General features: G+C 39.7%; 1 pseudogene; it reads left to right on the top strand.

Moving 5' to 3' along the window:
• Positions 1-1551: 1551 nt before the first annotated feature.
• LOC149201586 (N-terminal acetyltransferase A complex auxiliary subunit NAA15 pseudogene) overlaps positions 1552-26361 on the top strand; it is a 30828-nt pseudogene continuing 6018 nt past the window's right edge.

Genomic DNA, 26361 nt, shown 5'->3' on the forward strand with positions numbered 1-26361 from the left:
GCAGTCTTCTAGAAACTCAAGATACATTGCAACCAATTTAGTTTAGGTTTTATCTTTTATGATTTTAATTGATTTTATTTCCAGCAAATTAGAAAACAATTTAAAATTTGTATTTGTATATATTCAAGTTTGAAAGTGTAAGGAGGTGTTGATAGTGAGGAAAAAGAAGACTTTTTTTTTTACTGTAAGTTGTGGAGCTCAAACAGAAGTAATTAATTCAGTGATACAGAGGCAGTTTGGTTTCAGGATTCTTGTGTCAAACAAATGGTGATGTTTTCCTTTTTGTAAATCTGTTTTTCTTTCAAGTTTCACATGGATTTTCCTTCCTGATTGTTACAAGAAGATGATGAGTAGAATTTACTTGCAGTGCTTTGCTCTGGCTTGTTAAGCAATCTTAATGTTTTCTTTCTGAGATTTAAGTATAGAATTCATCTGTCTATGCTCTACATTTAAATTGATCTTAAATCTGATTCATCTCATCCACCCCCAATAGCTCTATAAGATCCAGGAGTTTGCCTACCTCGCCCTGATTGAAACATTCCTCTGTCTATATGTGATTAATTACTGAAAACCCTTATGACTCCATGCCCAGTGGGCTCTTCCTTCATTTTGCAACCACAATTTTAAAACCAATTTCTTGATCTTCATACCTAGCCTAAAACCCTAAACTATGATTGATTAAAAATCCATTGAGATAGAGCCCTCTCTGGGATTGGAAAGGTTAGTTTCTAATCCTACAAGCAGTTTATGGTTACCTTTGTAATTTTCCTCCTCAGCCTAGGAAAAATACAGAGTGCTAACATTCTAGCGACCATACTGGGGAACGTGAAAGCTCTATCTTCCCAGGGAAAGAACGACGACCTAGATCTGGTTGCTGATGGTGGACAACAGTCAGACATATGAAGGCTGAATCATTCACCGGGCGACTCCATGATCAAAGAATCCAGATTGCAAAATACTCATGGCGACTCAATTGGCCGAAGCATTCAGAGCTTAAACTGCTCATCTGGTTGCTTGTCAAACGAAATGACAGGGTATGTGGCAAACCCTATTTCTATTGAAGGTTTCAAAGAATACTGGGATATTTGTGATGATGATCAAATTGATAAATATTTCTCTAATTTATTGCCTATTTATTTAAAGTCATGCAAATGTATATATGAAGATAAAATTCAATTTTTAGAGGAGTTTGTTCACAAAATTGATAAAGATCTTCAAGATTTAAAAGTTCAAATTCAGTCCCACAATTTCCAATGTCAAAATCAGTCTTTTGAGAACCTTTGTTAGCCAAAACAAGAAGTGGTAGTACTGCCTTTTCATATTGAGATTGAGGAGTGTTTTGAGAATCGGTCTAATGACTCACAGCTGAAATTGTACGATGTCAAGCGCCAAGCCAAGTCGAGGAGGAGGAGAGTATAGTGCACAATGCGCCATTATGCATTGGAAGCGTTAGTGTATGTAAAAGCCCGCATTTTGGTTTCCCTCTTGCATGTGGGATAAATCCCACAAGAGAAATAAAATGTGCCACCAAAAGATTGTCAAACCAAGACAATGCAGCAGGTAAGTGACAGTGGTCACTCATCCAACTATGATGGCAAAATCAATGGCCAAAGGAGATCTCATGCAGGGCATAAAATGCCAAGGCACGCGTCCACCAACATATACCACTCAAGATCACCATGTGCGCTAAAATGTTATGGTTGATGCCTGCAAGTGTCAAAAGAAATGCCAGGTAGATGAGTTTGTCAAGACAGGATTTAGATCGGAGATTTCCAAACCCTTTTCCATGTTGACTACTCTGTCTACTGGATCTGATTTGGGAGGTTCATCTACAGACAATATGGCAAACACGCTACCTCCGAAAATGCGTTTACCAATAAATCGCCAAAGCTTCCTAGCAAGCACACGGTTGAAATTTTTGTAAGGAATAATTTCGCTATGAATGAGCTATGGAGTATGGGAAAACATCGACAGGTTAAACTCAAATGCAGAGATTTGTCACAAACCTATCATTATAAAAACAGAGTCCGATGCTCTAGCCTCCTGATATATTGTCAATGAAGGGTTTGATTTATAATTGCATGGATCGTAAGACAGAAGCTTATGAGCTTGTTTGGCATGGCTTAAAGAATGATGTGAAAAGTCATGTCTATTGGCATGTTTATGGTCTTCTCTACCGTTCAAATAGGGAGTATAGTGATGCAATCAAAAGCTATAGAAATGCTCTTAAGATTGATCTAGTAAATATTGAAATTCTACGGGACCTTTCTCTTCTACAGGCACAAATGCGAGAGTTGTCAGGATTTGTGGAAACAAGACAGCAACTATCAACTTTGAAGCCCAATCACCGTATGAAATGGATTGGATTCGTTGTTGCACATCACTTGAACTCGGATCCAAGAAAAGTTGTAGAAATTTTGGAAGCATATGAGGGGACACTGGAAGAGGACTATCCTCCCTATAATGAATGCTATGAACATTCTGAAATGCTTCTATACAAGATCTCTCTTCTTGAGGAATGTGGGGACTCCAGAAAGAGCACTAGAGGAACTTAATAAGAAGGCGACCAAAATAGTTGACAAGTTGGCTTTTAAGAAGCAACATATCAGTCCCTCCTTGCGGAAAACTCTGAAAATTATAGATATCATGAAGCACTTCAGAAGTGTCTAGGTCTATCACTAGAGAGGAGGAAGCATTCACCAGAGCATGTTAATAAGTTGGCTTCCTTGTACAAATCTCTTCAAAAGGAATATTTGTGGTTTGCAGCTGCTAAGCGCATACCTCTTGACTTTCTCGAGAATGAAGAGTTTCGGAAGGCAACAGACAACTATATTAGACCCTTTCTAACTAAGGGGGTTCCTTCTCTATTCTCAGACCTACGTCCTTTATATGATCACCCAAGCAAGACCGACATATTGGGGGGATTAATTCTTGAAATTGAAGCTTCTCTTCAGAATAATGGAAGTTTTTCTGCAAGGTCTCAGAAAAAGCCACCATCAACACTTCTATGGACTCTCTTTTTGCTTGCCCAGCATTATGACATTAGAGGGCAGCATGATTTAGCTCTTGCCAAGATTGATGAGGCTATAGCACATACCCCAACTGTCATTGATATTTACTTGGTGAAGGGTAAAATACTTAAACATGCAAGAGATCTAGTGGCAGCTGCAACATTGGTAAATGAAGCCCGGTCTATGGACCTTGCAGATCGATTTATAAATTGTGAATGCGTTAAGCGTATGCTTCAAGCAGATCGCCCAGGTAACAAGTGACCATATGTGTCAGTTGATTTTTTCTTATGGGGGAGAAGGTGACATTAATATCTGTTTTCGAAGTTGGCAAGGACAGAATGGGAGTTTTTTATTTTAGAGAGTCAACCTCCAATTCTTATGCCAAATTTCCAGTGTCCAAATAAAATGCTTCATCGCTAGATTCTTCAGGAGCAGATGTGTGATTTTATAAAGCAATGGCGATTTGGGCTATTGGGATTTTGTTTATTCATGTTCAAAATAAAAATCTTATTTCTTGTTAATATTCCTACCGGAAATATTCGATGTCTTGCCACGCTTTTTGCATTCAAAGAAGTGTGAAAATTTGCTACAATAATTGATTTATTTCTCCTACTTATTTATGATAAGTTATTTACCAATACTTCAGTAAATACCAAAATAAATTCAGTTGCAGACTTCACAAACTAGAACTGAAAATTAAACAGCAAGAGAAACATCAACGTATGAACAATCACATTGACACACTTGTTTTTGGACAATCGTCCCCGGAAAAACCCAATGTGGGAAAACCAGTGCAGTAAATCTAAGGATTCTTATTATTGGCAGTAAATATCTTAATATAATCTAGGATGCTCATCTAGCAATCCTTTACAAAGAAAATATTGGCAGAGAATCTGAGTGAGTTTTACCTCACTTCACCCAGCAGAATTCCGGTTGATCTGGCACAAGACTGGCTAACCCGGTTATTTTTGCATTGGCCCTGCGTCAGCATTTCAGGGTCTGCGTCACCTTCTCTACCCTCTGCGTCAGCTCTCCCAGCTGTTCCGACAGTTCCTGGCAGTTCCGGCAATTCCCAACAGTTCTGGATTTTGCATGACAAGCAACTTTTCTGCTCTGCGCTGGCCTTTCTAGCTCTGCATCAAGACTGCGTGGGCCCAGACTGGCCAAGCGTTGGCCCTCACGGCTACTGCGTTGCCTCTCTGCAAGCTCTCTCTGCCTCTCTATTCTGTATTTTCCGGAAAGTCCTCCCAGATTCTCTCTGCCCCTCAGCTGCAAGATCTCCCCAATTGATTTTCCTCCTAAGAACTTCTCACCTCAGAAAATCGATTTCCTCAATCTCTCTGTGTTTCCAAATGAACCCCAAACCTCCATTTTATACTTGTCTTGTTGAGTCTTTGATGGCCGAGATTAAGTCTCTAATCAACGGCTAAGATTAAAACATGACTTGATCCGCCTTCTAGATCATTCTCACCCATATTTTGATTAATACCCATTAATATTTTAATTTCCCTAAGTTTAGACTTAGGAACTCCATTAAAAATATTAATTATTTTAATAAAATACAATCCGGGTGGAATTTCACCAAATGGTTTCTGGGTTCTTTAGAACTCATGTGCCTTAGCCTCTCCACCAATTTTCAAGGCTAGAGCACTTCCAATGCTACCAAAAACTAACAAGAAGATGGTTGTATCATCAACAGAGCAGGAAATTGCAGCCCAAATTTGTGCAACAAAATGGGAGATGTCATATTGAACCCTACAAAAAACTGATGGCAGATTCAAGAGAATATTATGGCATTTACAATGCCAAGGAGCAACCTATTACTAAGATGGTTACTTTGCCTCTATACCCAACCTATTTTGTGTCACTTTATTGAGACTAAAAGGAAGTATGAGTGGGTAATTAATTGTCACTTTGTTCATTCAAAAGAAGAGTTAAAGCCCTAAAGAATATTGAATACTTTGAATTATGACAGCCTAAAGGTTATGGGGTTGTTGCGCAAAAAGCTAGAAATGCCCTTATATTCTTGTTTGAAACAAAGATGTTGTAAAGGCTAAGTTATTGGTCAGTACACAAAGTTTATTCTAAATCAACTATCTCAGCCTACCACGATTCCTCAAATCACAATGAAGCCTTATCTCAAAGAAATAATAATCTTCAGTCTGCCTCAAGGTATTGGGCTCAATTTGCATTCCAGATTTTGTGGCAATTATGGATATATCAATCTCATATTCAAAGGATAAAGGTGGTTTCTTGAAAGACAAGTCGCAATTAGATCAAATTCCAGATTTCATGCAAGCATTTAGTCAATAAATAACAAACTGTGATGACAGTTTTGAGTAGTCAAAGACAAATGGCACTTAATCAGTCTGAGGGGGATTATCTCCATATTTTAAAGGCATAAAATGAGCACTTAAATACACAGGTGGAAAATAACCTGGTAGAATAAAAACAAACTCTGCCATCTTCAAACATTCAAATCAGCCAATAAGCATCTCCAGGGAGTCAATTAAAAGGTGTCAAGTTTGTTTCCTCCAGCAGAAATGAAGTAATTAGTTCCATAATTTTTAAGCATCAAAACTCAATAGCGGTTGAGTTTTTCAAGGCAGAAAATAAATAATCAAAGACCCCCTGGCAACAATCCAACAGATTTCTAGTAGTCTTCAAGCAACTCAAGATACATTGCAACCAATTTAGTTTAGGTTTTATCTTTTATGATTTTAATTGATTTTATTTCCAGCAAATTAGAAAACAGTTTAAAATTTGTATTTGTATATATTCAAGTTTGAATATGGAAGGAGGGGTTGATAGTGAGGAAAAAGAAGATTTTCTTTTTGACTGTAAGTTGTGGAGCTCAAACAGAAGTAATTAATTTAGTGATACAGAGGCAGTTTGGTTTCAGGATTCTTGTGTCAAACAAATGGTGATGTTTTCCTTTTTGTAAATTTGTTTTTCTTTCAAGTTTCACATGGATTTTCCTTTCTAATTGTTACAAGAAGATGATGAGTAGAATTTACTTGCAGTACTCTACTCTGGCTTGTTAAGCAATATTAATGCTTTCTTTCTGAGATTTAAGTGTAGAATTCATCTTTGTATGCTCTATATTTAAATTGATCTTAAATCTTATTTGTCCATCCACCCCCAATAGCTCTATAAGATCTAGGAGTTTGCCTACCTCGCCCTGATTGAAGCTTTGCTCTGTCTATTGGTGATTAATTATTGAAAACCCTTATGACTCCATGCCCAATGGGCTCTTCCTTCATTTTGCAACCACAATTTTAAAACCAATTTCTTGACCTCCATACCTAGCCTAAAATCCTAAACTGTGATTGATTGAAAATCCATTGAGAGAGGACCCTCTCTGGGATTGGAAAGGCTAGTTTCTAATCCTACAAGCAGTTTGTGGTTACCTTTGTAATTTTCCTCCTCAGCCTAGGAAAAATACAGAGTGCTAAAATTGTAGAAATTCCCACTGTAGATCAACAGATTATGCAATATACTAAAACACAATACAAGATCTACTTCTACCATAAACTTTGCAAAAGCTTAATCAATTTGAGCACAATCAATGAGAACACATATAACTGAGAATGAGAAGCAATCACACATAACACAGAAGAAATAACACGAGGAAAGCCTCAGCCTAAAACCCCAACTCTGTATTATCATATAAGTGGAAATATAGTCCGGATTACAAAAAGAATCAACGCACAAGCTATCCTGTTCTCTCTGAAATCCCTCTGCTGCTCATAGACAATCAAAGGCCTCTCTCAAACCTTCTCCTCTGCCCTCCAAGCCTCCTATTTCTTTGCGCAATTCTGATTGGGGTCCAGTGCAGCCACTTGTGTGAATTGGCCTCTTCACACACTCACTAACCTCTGATCCAACTATACAATCCTGAAGGAGATAAATCCTTCTCCATGGATGAGCTTCCTTTACAGGAAAAATCCATCCAAATAATAGTACATTGTCCCTCCTCTGATCTCAACTGGGTCTCTATCTAAACTGACATGCATGAGTTATTCATGAGAGAATATTTAGTTATCTTAAGTGCAGCAGTTATATGCAAGCATGCATTAACTAACTGAACTCATATTAATTTAAACAAACTGTTTAAATCAATCTAACTGGACTTGACTCAGTTAACTGAGCCAATTAATTACAACTCAAATTAGAACTCATCCTTATCTCTTTAACTGATGGATAAATTCCTCAATTACTAGATAAACTGCTGCATGTCCTCACATTTACTTCATGTTTGATTTTTCACAACTAATTAACTCATAGAGAATTAATTAATTTATTTTCAAACAGCTGTTAAGTTCAAATTCGAATTTTACTTCCTATTTTTAGTCCAAGGACTAACTAAAATAGGAATCCATCCTGAACTGTTAAAAATAGCAATTCTAGTTTTAGCACTTCCATTTTTCATTCTCGGTTGCCCAATCCAGCACTGGTACCCAAACTGCTATTTATAGCAATGCTATTTTTAGCACTTCTGTTTTTAGCATTTCTTGTTGCTATTTTCAACACTCCCTCTCAACAAGGAAGGTTTCCTATCGAACCCGATCCTATACCTTCGGAATGTTCTGCATGCAACACTTCTACCAAGTGTGGTTGCTCCAACAACTCTCGGAACAAAAAAACTCCCAACATACTCTGATGCTGAAGCTCTACCTGCTGCCGACAAGTGCTCCCTCTCTGACCTCTGAGCTGTTGTAACACCCCATGCATCTCGCACCATTGCACACCATTCTGTGCCATCTTGCACTGGTGCAACACTCCTGTGTCTCTCGCATTGTTGCAGCCTGCTAGCTCTACACAGTCTTGGGACTCCTGCACTGTAGCTCTCTTTTCCACTTCATCCGCATCTGTCTCTACCCAATCCGTTAGTCGTGCTACTCCTCATCGAGGCTCCTGTAGCAAATTCGAATCAAAGAGGTTGGGTACCTCAAGGATCTTGCCCCTCCTCCTTGGGATGATCACTCCACATCACCCCACCTCCTACCTGGAGGTATGGCTACATGTACTCCCTCCGCCCACGTGGCTCGAAGTTTCCCCCTACTGGAGGTCTCTGCATGAGTAGATGTCTCTACTCGATCTCCTCTAAGCTTCTCTAGTTGTGGCTGCTCCACAACCCCTTGAAGCTTCTTCACCAATCATGGCTCCTCCACAATCTTCTGAGACTTCTTCTAACGCTGCATGTTGAGAGGTAATGTACTCTCCCTCTCAACCACCAAGTCTCCATCAGTTGCCTTGCTCCTCAAGGCTTTATATGCATCTTGAACCTCAAGAGCATACAGGTTCTTGATTAGCACATCAATCTGTTTCATCTTTCCCACCGTCATGAAATTTTCTAGAAAAAGACTTGATTTTAAATCAGTAATATCTCCCTCATATGAACTTCGATTCAATTGATTGTTTTTTTGAATTTGGGTATTTTTTCGCAAGGAATCCAAATATGCTATTTGTTTCTGAAAATTTTGTACAGAAATTTTCAGATCTGCTCTACAAACTCTCGGCCCAAAACTCAAAACTTTGAAATCTTCTCTAATATATTGTTCTGCGCTTTGATCACCTTTACTCTGATACCATGTAGAAATTCCCACTCTAGATCAACAGATTATGCAATATATTAAAACACAATACAAGATCTATTTCTACCATAAACTTTGCAGAAGCTTAATCAATTTGAGCACGATCAGTGAGAACACATATAACTGAGAATGAGAAGCAATCACACATAACACAGAAGAAGTAACCCAGGGAAAGCCTCAGCTTAAAACCCCAACTCTGTATTATCATACAAGTGGAAATATAGTCCGTATTATAAAAAGAATCAGCTCACAAGCTATCCTATTCTCTCTACAATCCCTCTGCTGCTCATAGACAGTCAAAGGCCTCTCTCAAACTTTCTCCTCTACCGTCCAAGCCTCCTATTTCTTTGTGCAATTCTGATTGGCGTCCAGTGCAGCCACTTGTGTGAATTGGCCTCTTCACACACTCACTAACCTCTGATCCAACTATGCATTCACTATGCATTTTTGAAGGAGATAAATCCTTCTCCATGGATGAGCTTCCTTTATAGGAAAAATCCATCCAACTGATAGTACATTGTCCCTCCTCTGATCTCAAATGGGTCTCTATCTGAATGGACATGCATGAGCTATTCATAAGAAAATATTCAGTTATCTGAAGTGTAGCAGTTATATGCAAGCATGCATTAACTAACTGAACTCACATTAATTTAAATAAACTATTTAAATCAATCTAACTGGACTTGACTCAGTTAATGGAGCCAACTAATTACAACTCAAATTAGAACTCATCCTTATCTCTTTAACTGATGGATAAATTCCTCAATTAATAGATAAATTGTTGCATGTCCTCACATAGACTTCATGTTTGATTTTTCACAACTAATTAACTCGTGGAGAATTAATTAATTTATTTTCAAACAACTGTTAAGTTCAAATTCGAATTTTACTTCCTATTTTTATTCCAGGGACTGACTAAAATAGGAATCCATCCTGAACTGCTAAAAATAGAAATTATATTTTTAGCACTTCCATTTTTCATTCCCTGTTGCCCAATCCAGCACTGATACCCAAACTGCTATTTATAGCAGTGCTATTTTTAGCACCTCCATTTTTAGCATTTCTTGTTGCTATTCTCAACAAAAATAGTCCACATTGAAGCATAATGGAGCTACGAAGATCAAACCCCGTTTTTATGGACCGTTTAAGGTGATCAGGCGAGCAGGGGGGGTGGCTTATGAGTTATAGATTCCGCCAGGGAGCAAGGTGCATAATGTGTTCCACGTGTCTTGCCTAAAAAAGGCCTTGGGACAATAGGTTACAGCTGCAACAGAGTTTCCACCCTTGGATGATGACGGTCATTTGATTTTGATACCTGAGGCCATATTGCAGCCTGCAGGAGAGGGAGAGAAAGCTCAAGAAAAGGATTATCAGAGAATATCTTGTCAGGTGGAAAGACTTACCAGAGGAGGATGCTACTTTGGAGGGATAACAAATTTTACAACATCCAACATTGTAGTTGCTTGAGGACAAGCAACATTTGGGAGGGGAGGACTGTCATGTCCCCAATTAATATTTTTGCCAAGGAAATTCTCAATTTTGCAATTTTGGGGATTAATATAATATTTGATAAAAAAACTTGGGAGAAATAAGTTGTGGAGGCTCAAATTAAATTTTGATAAGAAATAAAGGTTAAACTTAGGATAAAAGGGGAAAATTAAAGTGATGATAAGTTGTGCGGGTCACTTAAGAAGGGAAATCAAACTCGCTAGGAGAAATCGAACCACATGGATGAGGGAATGAGCAAGGGGTTCGAATTGGTGGAGCCCACAAGGAAGGTTGAGCAAAAATTATAAAAGGAAGGGAAGAGCCTCATTTTTGCATCTTCTTGGCATTTCATTTCAGAATTGGAGAGTTTGCTTGAGTTGCTTAGTCAAGTAACCAGTGTTGTTTAGCACAAGGAATTTCCAAGCGGAAATTCCAACTCTTCTTCAGGGGACTTCGAGTGCCACTCTAAGAGAGATGTTGTGGGCAAATTTTGGTATCTTGTTTGGGATTTTGCAATGTTTCTTCAGCATGTGCGAGTTTCTGGAGGACGCAGTGGAGGATTTCGTTGGTGTTTGAGGAGCTAGCATTTGTTGTCTTTCGGGTTGGCTATTTTGGGAAAATTTTCCTTTGAGGAGGACGAGTTGTTTGTGGGAAATTTCCGGGCTGAAAGTGTTGGAGATTTGTGGGTCAAAAATTCTCTTCTTTGGGCCTGCGTTGGGGTTAGTTGTTCTCTGCGTAGGGGTTGAGCAGCAGTGTTGTGTTGGATATTGGAGCTGATTTTGGTGGGGAGTTTGAGGAAGGAATTCCGTTGGCTTTTCTAGGAGTTTCCCTAGGGGGGAAATGTGCATTTTTGCCAGCGGTTCGATTCCTATAGCTCATTGGCAGACTGAGAGCTACACGCAGTTTTTGGGACTTGAGTGACTGGTGGATTTAGCTTGAGATTTTTTTGGGTTTCGTTTGATTGGGTGTGAGGAGCCTTCTCCTAATTTTTAGGAATTTTTGGAGCATTATTGAGGGATCATTTCAGAGTTTTCCTCCAGCAGCAGCAATAATTTTCTGGGCAATGCGTTTGTATAGATTGGGCCTTTTTCTAGTTGGATTTTGCTTAGATATTCACCTGTGTATTGCATGCTTGCAGTAGCAAGCCCAGGTTCCATCATTCTACTCTATTGTACTCATCTCCAAGAAATTTTAATAAAATGGCTCAGATTTGTTTTTGTTATTCTATTGTTTACTGATCTATTTCTGCTTGTGCAAAAATTGTGCTTGCATGGTTGTATTTCCTAGTTTGGGATATTACAAAATTTCAATCCTATGTTATATCAAATCACCACGAACAACAGGTGTTAGAAATTACCCAATCAAGAAGACAATAGAAATTAAAGTCAAATCTACACCTTACATAATTTTGGATAGTTGGAAACTATGCACAGACACACACATATATAAATGAAATACATGTACATACTCATGGATTATCACAAGCTAGTAAAATCTTCAAGCTCTCCAAAACCCTAGATAGGTAAGCTATGAAAACCCTAGCCACCACCAGATATCCACAACAAGCAGGCATCAACATGCGAAAATCCTATATCAAACCTGTATAGCACAAGCTAAAAGCTCTCCATGCTAGCATTGTTATCTTCCTTATGGTTTGCAAAACATGATCATTTTGCATCCCACATGTACATGGCTAGACAACTCTAGTGCTAGTATCCATATTGACAAGTCCATCCTTCAACTCTTGCATCAACAAAAGCACCAAAGCCACCATGGAACATCAAGGATATAGTTACCAAGTCTTCTTCCAAGCGAGGCATCATACCAAACTCAAGACTCATCAAGCTTATCTCTCCATGATCTTGCTCTGGTTTACATCCCCAAAAACAAGGCTCCGTAACAGTAAAGTACATGATTTATTGTTGGGACTTGCATAGCATAAGGTCAACTTATAGATGAATCTTGAAGAACGTGTTGAAAGGAGACTATTATCACCCAAAAATTCCCACGCTGTAAAACGTGAAGGGAATCCAAATAACTATAGGAAATTGTTGGAATCACGATTGTCGTTACACCAAAACCCGCAAGTGTTAGTAAACGGACGCATCATCAGAGTTAACAGATCCATGAGAGGCGGTTAAGCGCATGTCGCAAAACATAGGAGTGTTGGTTTATCCAATGTCTAACAATCTCCCTCCTAGTGCTAGCCAGGTGTGATTTGAACCTGAGACCTTTGGCTTTGATACCACTTCTTGGAATCACGATTGCCATTACACCAAAACCTGCACATGTTAGTAAATGGACGCATCGCCAAAGTTAATGGATCCATAAGAGGCGGTTAAGCACATGCCGCGAAACACATGGGGAGCATTGGTTTATCCAATGTCCAACAGAAATAAGCCTTGCCACCTTGCTAACCTCCTCTGACTTGAAGTTATCACTTGCTAACTCTAGGGATGTATCCCTAAATGGTTTCAAGAGTCAACTGTGGGTCAAAGAATGCCCAGACACCTAAAATTGAAATAAAGCTTCTTAGCCTGTCTAAAATATGAAATTAAATCCAACTTACAGCAAGTAGAATCTGTCATAAATGATGGGATTGTGCACAAAAATGTAGAATTTTATATTAATTATGGGAAAACTTTCAAATGCAACTATACATTGAAATGTGCTAATTTAAAGTGCAAAACAAAAAATTTACTTAGAGATGTAATTAACTGTTACAGTGCTGTAAATGCTTAAAAAATAATCCAGAAATTTTGCATTAGCATTGGGTACACAACCCAATGTAAATATAAAGTAATTTATTAATTAAGTGCATTAAAAAATTGTTAAGTTATGGTATGTTCTATGCTTATAACAGTTTACTTCTTTTCCTTATTATATTCCACAGATTAGCAATCACATGTACATAAAGTGCAGACAGAACATTAAACGATTGATAGAAAACAAGCCAAGACAAGAGACACAAGATGTGGCGGCTAGCCAGGGACAAACCCCACAATGTGTGGGGCAACCCTTTGATCAAATCTTCTTTTATCTTCAATAATTTAGCAGAGATAAATAGTTCAATAAATCTGATTCGTATCAGCAGTAGCAAACCCTAGATCAGCAACATCAGCATTAGCAGCTTCATCATCAAACTAGAGCAGACGATATCTCACAAACCAACTATCGGATCGGCTTGATTCCACCACCAAAAGTTGCGGCTTCCAGAGGAGGTTCAGATGAACCTACAACACAGTTCAGATGAGGAGATATTCTAGTCCACGCAGGTCAAACTTTACTTCTGCAGTTGCAGCTTCAGTTTCAGCAGCGTTCGACTTCAAACTAGAGCAGTCGATATCTTGCAAACCGTCCGTCGGATTGACTTGATTCCACCGCAAAAAGTTGCGGATTTCAAAGGATGTCAGATGAATAGTGCAGTTCGGATGAGGAGATCTTCTAGTCCACGCAAGTCAAACTTTACTTCTACAGTTGCAGCTTGAGTTTTGACAGCTTCCGGCTTCAAACTAGGGCAGTCGATATCTTGCAAACCGTCTGTCGGATTGACTTGATTCCACCACCAAAAGTTGCGGCTTTCAGAGGAGGTTCAAATGAACCTACAACGCAATTCAGATGAGGAGATCTTCTAGTCCACGCAGGTCAATCTTTACTTCTGCAATTGCAGCTTCAGTTTCAGTAGCTTTCGGCTTCAAATGTGTGAGGGAGAGACCCTTTTCTGCGCAGTAGAGAGAGAGATGTGATGAGATGAGTGAGTCCAAATGAGGAAAAGTCTTCATGTATTTATACACAACGTTTGTGTTTTGAATAGATGCGACTGTTAGGCTTTTGAGCCTACATGAGTTGTAGGTCGGCTTGATAATAATTCTATAATCAAAATAAATTCATATCTCCATGAATACTTATCGGAATCGGATGATCTTTATATCAATCCTACACCTCTCGACGAGAGAAATCTAATAAAAATATTATCAGCCATGAATAAGATGACGCACATGAAGTTTTGCCCTAGTTGCCAATTTTAACACTCCCTCTCAACTAGGGAGAACTTCATCTGCAATTTGTCTATCGGTTGTTACTATTCATCCATCAAATGCACTGCCTTGTATAGCCTGACCCTTGCCCTTCTCTGCTCTATTCTTCCTATTCTTCTTTGTCTTGTTCTACCCTGTACTGATCTGTACGGCTCTGCTCTGTTATGCGTTGCTCTGCTTTGTTCTGTTCTGCTCTGCTTTTGTCTGAATTATGAAGAAGAAGAAATGATCGAGGATGTATCATACTGACTCAAAGTCAGTCTCGGAGTATGTACCACTAGTCCCAGACCAGTGTTAACCAACTCGAAGTCAGCATCATAGTGAGTACAACTCCACTGGTCCCAGACCAGTATCATCCTCCATTGACTCAAAGTCAGTCTCAGAGTGCGTACCACGGGTCCCAGACCAGTCTCAACCGACCCGAATTCAGCTTCATAGTAAGTACCACTCCTACCACTGGTCCCAGACCAGTATCGCAATCTCAGAGAGTGTACCACTGGTCCTAGACCAGTCTCAACTGACCCGAATTCAGCGTCATAGTATGTACCACTCTCACTGGTCTCAGACCAGTACTGCACTAACACGAAGTCAGTCTCAAAGTATATACCACTAGTCCCAGACTAGTCTCAACCGACTCGAATTTAGTGTCATAGTATGGTACAACTCCTACCACTGGTCCCAGACCAGTATCATTGATCCCAGATCAATGGAGGTCATCCTAGCGTAGGGAGTATGGTAGATACAACGATGCGTCCATCGGTACTACTATGGTCCCTAACTTCATTTCCCTGCTCATTGATCAGATGAGAGGTACTTCCCATGAGTCCCAGATTACATGGGTAGGATGCCTCGACAGGAGAACTAATCAATCGTGTCCTCATAGGAGAACACATCAATCCTGCTACCATCGCCATGGAGAACACATCAATCCAGGCTGCCATGGAGAACACATCAATCCAAGCCTCACAGGAGAACACATCAATCCTGCTACAATCGCCATGGAGAACACATCAATCCAGACCTCACAGGAGAACACATCAATCCTATTACAATCGCCATGGAGAACACATCAATCCAGGTCTCATAGGAGAACTAATCATCCTGCGACACAGGAGAGTGAATCATCATGTTCCACAAGAGAGCGAATCATCTTGTCCCACAAGAGAGCGAATCATCTTGTTCCAGTGCGCACCACCAGGGGAGGGTGAGTCACCTTGTGGTTGTATGTTGCTCCAGTAAGAACCGCAAGCCCTCAGAGCTCCTAGAGCTCAATGTATGCACATGCAGGACCCTTGTACAAGGGTTTCTTCACGACTCCAAGTCGTTTGGGAAAATCATAGATTAGATCTTTCCTCGAGGCTTTGACAAGGTGTATCGACCTGTACATCATCTTAATTCGATGGAGCCTCCTTGCTCATCGACTTACCATATCCCCGATGATGTCTATCTGTTGGAGCAATCGACGAATACGGGATTCCTCAATAATCGAATCCCACCTCTGGTTGTTACAGAGAATCACAGTGGTATCCAATGTAAATCCAAACAGCTCACTGAAGAGCTTTCGCAACCAGATTGCCTCATAGGAGGCCATGCTAGCAGCAATATATTCTACTTCGGCGGTGCTCAAAGCCACCGACTTCTGCTTCCTGCTCATCTAGGATATCGAAGCAGATCCCAAGGTGAAACAACGCCTGGAAGTTCTCTTACGATCCACCACACTGCCTGCCCAATCAGCATTAGTATATCCAAGTAGTCTCACATCTCCAGCAGTGTATCTTAACCCATTAGTAGTTGTGCCATGAAGATATCTTAGAAGATTCTTTGCATCAATTCAGTGAGGCTCAACCAAATATGAGCTCACATTGCTAACTACAAAACATATCTTCGAACAGAGGTTCAACAAGAACATCAATGCAAATGAGTTTATGAAACTTAGAGGCATTTCCCAAATCTGATCTAACATCACTACCATATAACTTCTAAAAGTTAAGATCCTTGGGGTAGTCACAGGCTTGCAGTCCATCATACCGAATCTTTCCAATATCTTTACCACATATTTTCCTTGAGATAGGAAAATTTCCCTTGGATTCTGCCACACTTCAAGTCCTTGGTCCTTAATTTCAAATTCAGAAGCCAACTCCCTCTTACATTTGTGAATGAGAGGGTATGCACCTATTAGAAAGAGGTCATCCACATACAACACCAATATGAGAGGCTTTTCATCTTCAACCTTAAGGTAAAGGTTAGGACCGACTTCACTCCTAGTGAATCCCAACGTCATCAAATAGCTATTGATTGTAGAAATTTCTGTTTCCCACCCCGGTTTTCAGTTTCACCTTATTTCTCCCATATAGTTAAATGCCCATTCCCATATCCATACATTTAACACTGAAAAAAAAAAAAAATTGCTGAAAACACAATTCTGGAAATTTTACAGAATGCTGAAAAATGCAGAAATAAAATTTAGCAATTACAAACAGCCATTAAAACACATTTAAACACAGATGTTTTTTTGTCAAGGTGACCCTGGAAAAACCCCCCTACAACTCTTGGGGAAAACCAGTTCGAGAGCTCTTCTTTATTTCTGAAAAATTGTCATTTTACAGTGAGAAATATTCAGCAAACAAATTTACAACTTATCTCTTTTCTCGTGCCTCACAGCAATCTGGAAATTACAGCAAACAAGACAGCAATAAATGTTGTACGGCCTCCTCGACTCTTGTGCCCACTTTCAGCATTAAATGTTGTTGTGCGGCCAGCATTAAATGCGTTGTACAGCTTGCAATAAATGCATTGTACGACCCTCGTTTTGCGTGCAAAAAACCAGCAAATTGCTCCTCGATTTTTGTGCAAACCACTCCTCGAAAATCGTGCCAAAATCTGCTTTCACAGTGTGCTGAATCAGCTGTACAAATCTTCTCAACTGCTGCCTTGGAATGTGTGCCAAGCTGCTATCTCCTTCTCCTCCCTGCTCAGAAATCTCTCTTGCTCTCTTACTCTCCTCCCAATTTGTTCATGAAAGAATGAATGACCTTTTCCTCCTTTAATCTAACCCTAAATGACTTTTGGGTGATCCCTAAATCCAATGGCTGAAATAGATTTACATCTATGGCTGAGATTAAATGCTTATTTAAATCTCACTTTCTATTTTATAATTCACCCCACTTTAATAAAGACCCACTTAGTCATTTATTTCCAAAGTCACTTTTCCTTTCTAATTTTTCATTGACTTTATAAAAGTCACTTTAAAATTAGACTTTAGTAGCTTTATCACTTAAAGTCACTTTTAAATTAGATTTAACTTTATAAAAATTATAAAGTCACTTTAGGAGAAAAATTAAATTCTTTTGGACACTTTTCCCCAGGCCAAAGATCAAAGCCTTAGGGAACCACCTGACCTCCGGTACCAAATTTCAACATTGATCCTCTCATACCATGCACGGGGTGCTTGCTTCAGCCCATAGAGAGCCTTCTTCAACCTGCATACATGAGATTTTCAATCATAAATCTCAAATCCTTCGGGTTGCTCCACATAGACCTCTTCTTTGATTGAACCGTGCAAGAACACGGTTTTGACATCCATCTGATGTAGGTTCCATCCTTGTGAAGCCACAAGGGTTGTGATCAAGCAGATGGTCGTATATCTGGAAACAGGTGCAAATATCACATCATAGTCTATACCTTCCTTCTAGGAGAAGCCACGAGCAACAAAACGAACCTTATACTTTTCCGTACTTCCATTTGGTGCATGCTTTATCTTGTAAATCCATTTAGAAGTGACAACTTTCTCACCCGAGGGTCTAGGAACTACTTCCCAGACATCATTCTTCATAATAAACTCATGTTCTTCGGTTATAGCATCCTTCCAGATTTGATGCTTGATGGCATTTGAGAATGATGAAGGCTCATTTTGTATGATTGTGCTCATACTGGTCAGGTATCACTGATACCTGTTGGGTTTCTTACTTTCACGGAAGGTTCCTCGAGGTGCAGCATTTCCTTCAGCATCATCAAGTAGCCCCCTAAGCCATGAAGGCTTCTTCCTGGAAGAGGAAGGCTCAGGTGGATAAATAGGATCCATCGGTTCTTCCACATCAAGCATTGCTATATCATCTACCCATAGAGACAGCTTCCACAATCATACGGTACCACACCATTCTGCTTTGGAGTATATGGTGTAGTAGTCTCCCTCTTAATGCCAGCCTCAGATATGCCTGAGTGAACCAACTGTAATATATTGGAGGTCTTGCTTAGGCTTGAGGGGAATGGTCCCCTTTTGAGCTTTCCTTCGGCACATCCTGGACATACACCTTCTTTCTCTACCCAGAATTCAAGCATCCTTGTTACCATTTTCTTTACATCGGGTAGAGATTTGTAATGAAGGTAAGCAAACCTCCCATGCCAAAGTTTAGGCTGAAGAGATGTGTCACAAGACATGACACCTAACAGACTTCCACCGACCTGATATAATGAATCAACTCGAAACCCAAGAGTAAAGGCATCTTTAACATTATTTTTCCATATACGTACCTTGCCATCGCTAAAGGTTACCTTGTAGCCTTTGTCTTCCATTGCTGAGATGGACACTGAGTTCTTTTTGAGGTCAAGTGCATTTAATACATCCTGGAATTTCTACTCTTCTAGAATGGTTGTCCTCTTCCTTGATCTCTAGCATTCCTTTTACCTTTGCTATTGAATTTTCCATCCCTTCGATTACCATGAGAGGGATTTTGATCATCGTCACAGTGAGAGTCCTTTCTATCAGGACATTCCCTTGCATAGTGACCTGCTTTATTGCAAATGTAACATCGTCCTTTTCTTCCACCCTTAGGTCCAGACTTTCTTTTTGATTTAGACCTAGAATTATTTCTTTTCTTAGCATGAGAAGAAAAAGCAGCAGGAGGACCTTTAGGCAAGGGCATTTCTTGCTCTTCTACCCTTGTTTCTTCTTAAATGCATCTAGCCATTAATCCCTCAAAACCAAGAATTACATTATTGTTCAGAAGAGTAGTCCTAAACACATACCATTCTGATGGTAATCCTCCAAGAGTTGTGAGTGCCATTTCTCTGTCAGTAATAGTCTCCCCAATAGATAGGAGATCGTTCTTGATCTCGGTGATTCTTAAGTATGCTTGCATACTCTCATTTTTACCCTTCTTGATTTCCCTCAGCTTATTTCTAAGAAACAAAACTTGATTTGCATCATTAGATTTAAATAAACTCACCAGTCTATCGTAGATTTCCTTGGAGGTGTCTAGTTCAGAGATGTAGGCCACCAAGCGCTTTTCGATAGAGTCCCGGATGATCTTATTCGCTTTAATTTCTCCGTTCTTCCATTTTTTCCTGGCCGCAAGAGGTGCATTTGATGAAGGCTCAACAATATTGCCTCTCACATGATCCAATACTCCTTGATCCTCAAGGGTTAGATCGATAGACATCTTCCATCCGTGATAGTCAGATTTCTCACGGAGCTTGTCTTCGACAGGAAAGAGTGTTGAGGACCCCATCGTTCTTTTAAGATAGCCTTGCCAATCTTCTCTTCGGTGATTGCTCTTGCTTTTGCTCGGACTTTGTCTTCACCTCAGCTTTGATACCATGTTAAGTTATTGTATGTTCTATGCTTATAACAGTTTACTTCTTTTCATTATTATATTCCACAAATTAGCAATCACATGTACATAAAGTAAAGTGCAGATAGAACATTAAACAATCGACAGAAAACAAGCCAAGACAAGAGACACAAGATGTGGCAGCTAGCAGGGACAAACCCCACAATGTGTGGGGAAACCCTTTGATCAAATATTCTTTTATCTTCAGTAATTCAGCAGAGAGAAATAGCACAATAACTCTGATTCATATCAGCAATAGCAAACCCTAGATCAGCGACATCAGCATTAGCAGATTCATCATCAAACTAGGGCAGATGATATCTCACAAACCGACCGTCGGATCAGCTTGATTCCACCACCAAAAGTTGCGGCTTCCAGAGGAGGTTCAGATGAACCTACAACGCAGATCAGATGAGATCTTTTAGTCCACGCAGGTCAAACTTTACTTCTGCAATTGCAGCTTCAATTTCGGCAGCTTCCGGCTTCAAACTAGAGCAGTCGATATCTTGCAAACCATCCGTCGAATTGACTTGATTCCACCACCAAAAGTTGCGGCTTTCAAAGGAGGTCAGATAAACGTACAACGCAGTTCAGATGAAGAGATATTCTAGCCCACGTAGGTCAAACTTTACTTCTGCAGTTGCAGCTTCAGTTTTGGCAGCTTCCGGCTTCAAACTAGGGCAGTCAATATCTTGCAAACCGTCCGTCGGATTGACTTGATTCCACCACCAAAAGTTGTGGCTTTCAGAGTAGGTTCAGATGAACCTACAGCGCAGTTCAGATGAGGAGATCTTCTAGTCCATGCAGGTCAATCTTTACTTCTGCAGTTACAGCTTCAGTTTCAGCAGCTTCCGGCTTCAAATGTGTGAGGCAGGGACCCTTTTCTACGCAGTAGAAAAAAGACTATTTTCTGTGCAGCAGAGAGAGAGATGTGATGAGATGAGTGAGTCCAAATGAGGAAAATTCCTCCTGTATTTATACACAATGTTGGTGTTTGAATAGATGCGACTGTTGGGCTTCTGAGCCTACATGAGTTGTAGGTTGGCTTGATAATAATTTCATAATCAAAATAAATTCATATCTCCATGAATACTTATCGGAATCGGATGATCTTTATATCAATCCTACACCTCTCGACGAGAGGAATCTAATAAAAGTATTATCAGCCATGAATAAGATGACACACATGAAGTTTTGCCCTAGTTGCCAATTTTAACAAAAATAGCTGGAACAACAAACTGTTTTGACTGGTTTTTGTTGTCAATGCTATTTAAAGTGTTGTTTTTATATATTTTTTTGATGTTTTCAATGCCTCCTGGTGCAGAAAAAATGAAGAAAAATGTAAAGTTTTCTCTCCACAATTCTAGCCTTGGACAAACTCACTCATTTTTTTGTATCACGGTTCACCATACCTTTGTCACAGTTTTATACATATGTCCGGATGTAATACTTATGTAGGTTTCTTTCTTCATATTATTTTTGGCATTTTCTAGGAGTTGCATTGGCACTCCCACATTATATTCATACTGGTTGTACTCCAGTCCCATTGAACTACTGTTGTGGTTATTTGCCGCACATTAATATAATTATCTTATCTTATCTTATATCTCTTCATGAAAAACAAGAAAACAACAAGCCAATTTCGTTGTTTTATGACAGAAAAGCGATAAAGACAAATTAAATATGCCTAATTGTATATGTGTAGAATGAGTAAGATACATTAAAATCGAGATAATTTGATAGTTTTTCGCTTTTTGAGTAAATTAATAGCTTAAAAAGATTTGATAAGTACCTTTATGGAGTCACATTATGAAGGAAGAAAAAAGTGTAGATGGTGAATATTAGTATCCAAATCCTACTGCTAAAATTTCATCAAAAGTGTAAATTAAAAGCACATAAGGGCCCAAGGAGATGGAAGTTCTTAAACAAAAAACAAGGGATAAATTGCAAAGAAAGTGCTTGAATGTCTTTATTACAAAGGGTTGTAGGATGGACAATGTCATTGACAAGTCTAATCATTCCAATAACTCTCCAATATCTTGAGAAAGCTAAGATGTACAATTCCTCCTCCACAAGACAAGATTGGAACAATCACAATGATGAAAGGCAGAATCCAACTATCACAAGTACTTGATGCTTGATCTCAATTACAATTTTTGAAGAAAATGGTGGAAGAATTTAAAGGTGCAAGGTAATAATCAACAACTCTTTGCCCCCAAAACAACTCCATAGTGATAATACCCTTGCGCTCACATTGCTTGCACAATTTATAAAAGAAAGAGAATGAGATAGAAGAATGATAGAAAATGGAAGCACAATAAGAATAGTAATCTCCATGTATAGTGCTCCTCCTGTGTGGTAAAAACCAGTGTTGCGAACATCGCGATAAAATCGTGATTTTTCTGTGATGATGATTAAATCATCTAATTAAATTGACAATATTTTTGCTTTGAAAAAATTGCTATCCGATGCGAAAAAAATCCTCGGGCTGCACGACAGTGAGTTTTTAAAGTCTTTTACTTGGTTTTTTTCCATTCATTTTGTAGACAGAGGGCAAGGGTGAGAGCTACTGAGGAGGAGAACTCATCTACAAGTGCAAGAGAGGAGAAAAGTGAAGGAATTTAGCATCCCAAGCAAAACAAATTCTAGTTTGGACCAAGTTTCTTTAGTAGGGCATGGTTTTCAAGTATGGGCATCAAATTTGGCCCTATTTTTTTATTTTTTCCTTGTTTTTCCTTGGGTTTCTGTCACCCATATACTTTCCATGATTTTTGCTTCGATTTGAGTGGTTTTTTTGTCATTTTTGTTGCATTTAGTGGAGAGGTTTTTTTTTGTCAAAATTGCAAAATCTTGATTGTTAATTTTATTTGTTTAAATTCTTCTTGTGCCCTAGTTTTTTTGCATGATTTTTTCTTGGGTTTGAATGTGTTTTTTTGCCATTATTGTTGCATTGAGTTGAGGTTTTTTTTTTGGTCAAAAATTCAAAATGTTATATGTAAATTTTAATTTCATTTGTTTAACTTGCAATTCTTCTTGTGCCCTAGGTTCAAACTTCAATCTTACATTAAAACTCAAGAGTTCAACAAAGTTACAAACATGCCAAGGTAATTGGACCCTCTGTGGGAATTTAGTTAACCTAATTTGGTTTGACAAATCAAATTTGACTTGCAAGTTATGTGGCCATCATATGACAAGGGCGGGCCACAATATACATATTGAAGTTCCACCTTGCACAAATTCCTGGACATGAAGTAGGGCCTTGCACAAATACAAATCTGGAAATAATCCGCAGAGCCCTCAAATCATTGGAAGAAATAGAGACAACCAAAGTGACCAAGGCAACTCTGAAGAGTCAAATGGCAAGGGGTGGAGTGGTGGGATTGGGAGGTGACTGTGAGAGTGGTATTGGTTCTTCTTCAACATCAGCATCCACAGTCAACTCCATAGCTACCTCATCATTTTTTGTTCCTAGAACCACAACTGGTACACAACCATTTATCATGTCATCTCTTAAAAAAAGGGAGAAGGAAGAAGCTAACAAGTTGTTGAGCAGGTGTCTTCTTTGGAGTGATGTTCCTTTCAACATTGTCAGGAACAATCCATTTTTCCAGCCCGCAATTGATGTTATTGTTATTGTTGGACCAAGGTACAAAGCCCCTTCCTATGATGACCTTAGAGGGTGTATTCTTTAGAATGAAAAGGCCGAATGCACTAAGAGATTGGAGGATTTTAGGGGCTCATGGGCACACAGAGGATGCACTGTGATGTCAGATGGTTGGACCGATCAAAAGAGTAGAACCCTTATTAACTTCTTAGTTATTGTCCCAAGGGGACAATGTTTATGAAATTTGTTGATGCATCTGCACATATTAAAGATGCATAGTTATTATGTGATTTGTTGGACATGTTCATTTAGGATGTGGGTCCAAAACATGTTGTCCAAGTCATAATGGACAATGCTGCAAATTATATTGTTGTTGGTAAGATGCTTATGGAGAGGCATCCTAACTTATTTTGGACACCTTGTGTTGCACACAACATTGACTTGATGTTGGAGGACATAGGAAAAATTTCTTTTGTCAAGGATATTGTTAAATCATCAAAAAACATTTCAAAATTTATATATAAGCATGCATATGTGCTTCATTTGATGAGAACATTCACCAACAACAAGGAGTTGGTACGCCCTTCCAGTACATGGTTTTCCACTAGCTTCATATCTCTTTGTTGGAATTTCTAAGTCTAACCCATTAGAAACCCTTCATGTACTTTCATTTATTCCTACCTACTTGTTCTGTTAATTAACAAGTTATTTACCATGTAAATAATGTAAATAAATACAAGTACATGCTCAACACATTACAAATCATCAACTGAAGGAAACAAAACAAGCACACAAGTGACACCATTGTTTTTGGACCAATGTCCCCGGAAACACCCAACGCGGGAAAACCGGTGCAGCTATCTAAGGGTTTTATTATTATGCAGTTTCTGAATATAATCTGGGTGCCAAAACTGGCTCACCCAACAGAGAATAATCTCGGCAGTAGTACCTCTCCTTTGGAGACATATGCTCTAGCTGAAACCCTGGATAAACACTCTCGCAGCTCCTCAGCGCCAATCTGCCCCACGAAAAACCCCAGCGCCAGCCTCTAGGGACTGCGTCAGCCTTTTCTGCCCTCTACATCAGCTTTCCTGATAGTTCCGGCGGTTCCTAGCAGTTCCGGTTGTTCCCAGTAGTTCTGGCTTCTGGCCTCTGCATCAGCTTTCACGGCGATTCCGATTGCTCCTGGCAGTTCCGGCTTCTGCCCTCTGCGTCAGCTTTCCCGGCAGTTCCGGCTTCTGCCCTCTACGCCAGCTTTCCCGGCAGTTCCAGCTTTTGCCCTATGCATCATCTTTCCTGGCTGTTGTGTTGATCCTCCCAGCACTACCTCTACCTCTCTGCTTCTGTATTCACTGCCCCTCATCTGCAACTCCAGATCACTCTCTCAACTTTCTCAGCAAACCCAGTGCCAGAAAGTCGAAATCTTGATCTCTTGGTGTGATCTCCAAGTGACCCTCAAGCCTCCTCTTATACTTTTCTCGCTGACAAATCAACAGCCGAGATTAAGTCCCTAATCAACGGCTAAGATTAGATCTAGATTGATCCATGACTTTTGGACCATTCTAACACATTTTTATATTAATTCACAATAGTATTTTATTTTCCCTAAGTTTAGACTTAGTGACTCCATTAAAAATATTAATTATTTTAATATCTCCCAAACTATTCAGAATTTGCCTAAACCCTTTCTGGGTATTGAAGATCTCGTGTGCCTTAGCCTCTACACCAATTTTCATGGCTAGAGCACATCCGATGCTACCCCAAATCAACACTCCCTCGTAGTGAGGACTATGCTCTAGCAATACTCCTCACTGAGTATCACCCCGATCATCTGGCATCAGTCCCTATGTTGATTCTAGGCCTGTTGCCCATCATCTACACTATTGCATCCTATATTGCTACCCATGGCCCTGCCACTGCCACTGCTGCATCCGTACTGCAACTCCCTCTGCATCCGTGCTACTACCCATGGCCCTGCCACTGCCACTGCTGCATCTGCACTGCAAACCCTCTCATCATGCTGCCCATAGCACTACCAGTGCTAACTGTTGCACTGCAACTCAGTTACTGAGAAGTAAGTAACCGATCTCCCAACTCTGACATCTTCGTCAAGCTAGAAACACTCATGATGCTGAAGCTCCCTCTGTCACTGACAAGTGCTCCCTCCCTGACCTTGCGCTGTTGCAACAGCTATGTGCATCTCGCACCGTTGCACACCTCTCTGTGCCATCTTGCACTGGTGCAACACTCCCGTGCTTCTCGCATTACTACCTCACACTATCCTGGGAATCCTGCATTATAGCTCCCTCTGTCACTACATCTGCATCCTGTCTCTACTAACATCCGCTAGTACTGCTACTCCTCTTCAGGGCTCCCGTAGCAAGGTCTAATCCAAGAGGCTGGGTACCTCGAGGATCCTACCCCTCATCCCTATAGTCCTCCTGACCACAGCTCGATGTCTCCCCACTTCCGCTCAAGTGGCATGTGAGCACTCATGGCACATAGAACAGACAGGATCCTGGCTTTCCAGATGAAAAAGTTGGATGCCTCATCCAACCTATCCTGATCAGTGTAGATAATATCGGCGAAATATCGGCAAATAGCGTAAATATCACAATATTTTCGGAGAGCCGAAATATCGCCAAGAAAATATCGCGATATTTTCGGCGCGATATTTTGCTGAAATATCACTGATATTTCGTAAATATGGCGATATTTTCGGCTCCCGAAAATATCGGTGATATTTCAGCAAAATATCGCGCAACGATATAAAATATCGTCGGGCGTGTTTTGCCGCGGCTAGAAAAAGGGAAAATTGGTTTTTTTTCTTCATTTCTGTTTCTGAGTGTTGGAGAAGGAAGGGGAAGAGTTTTGTGGTAGTTGTCAAGGAGGGTTTCAGGATCAAACAACGATTATCACCACCAACTAAGAGTTTTTTTTGGATCAAAGATTGAAGAATAGTGAGACAAACTTCATTTCTTCCATTAACAGGTATGTTCTTAAAAACCCCTATGC

This window comes from Pinus tabuliformis, chromosome 2_1 (genome assembly GCF_031772625.1).
Source record: "Pinus tabuliformis cultivar Carrire ecotype Pingquan chromosome 2_1, CPIR1, whole genome shotgun sequence".
Taxonomy (NCBI): domain Eukaryota; kingdom Viridiplantae; phylum Streptophyta; class Pinopsida; order Pinales; family Pinaceae; genus Pinus; species Pinus tabuliformis.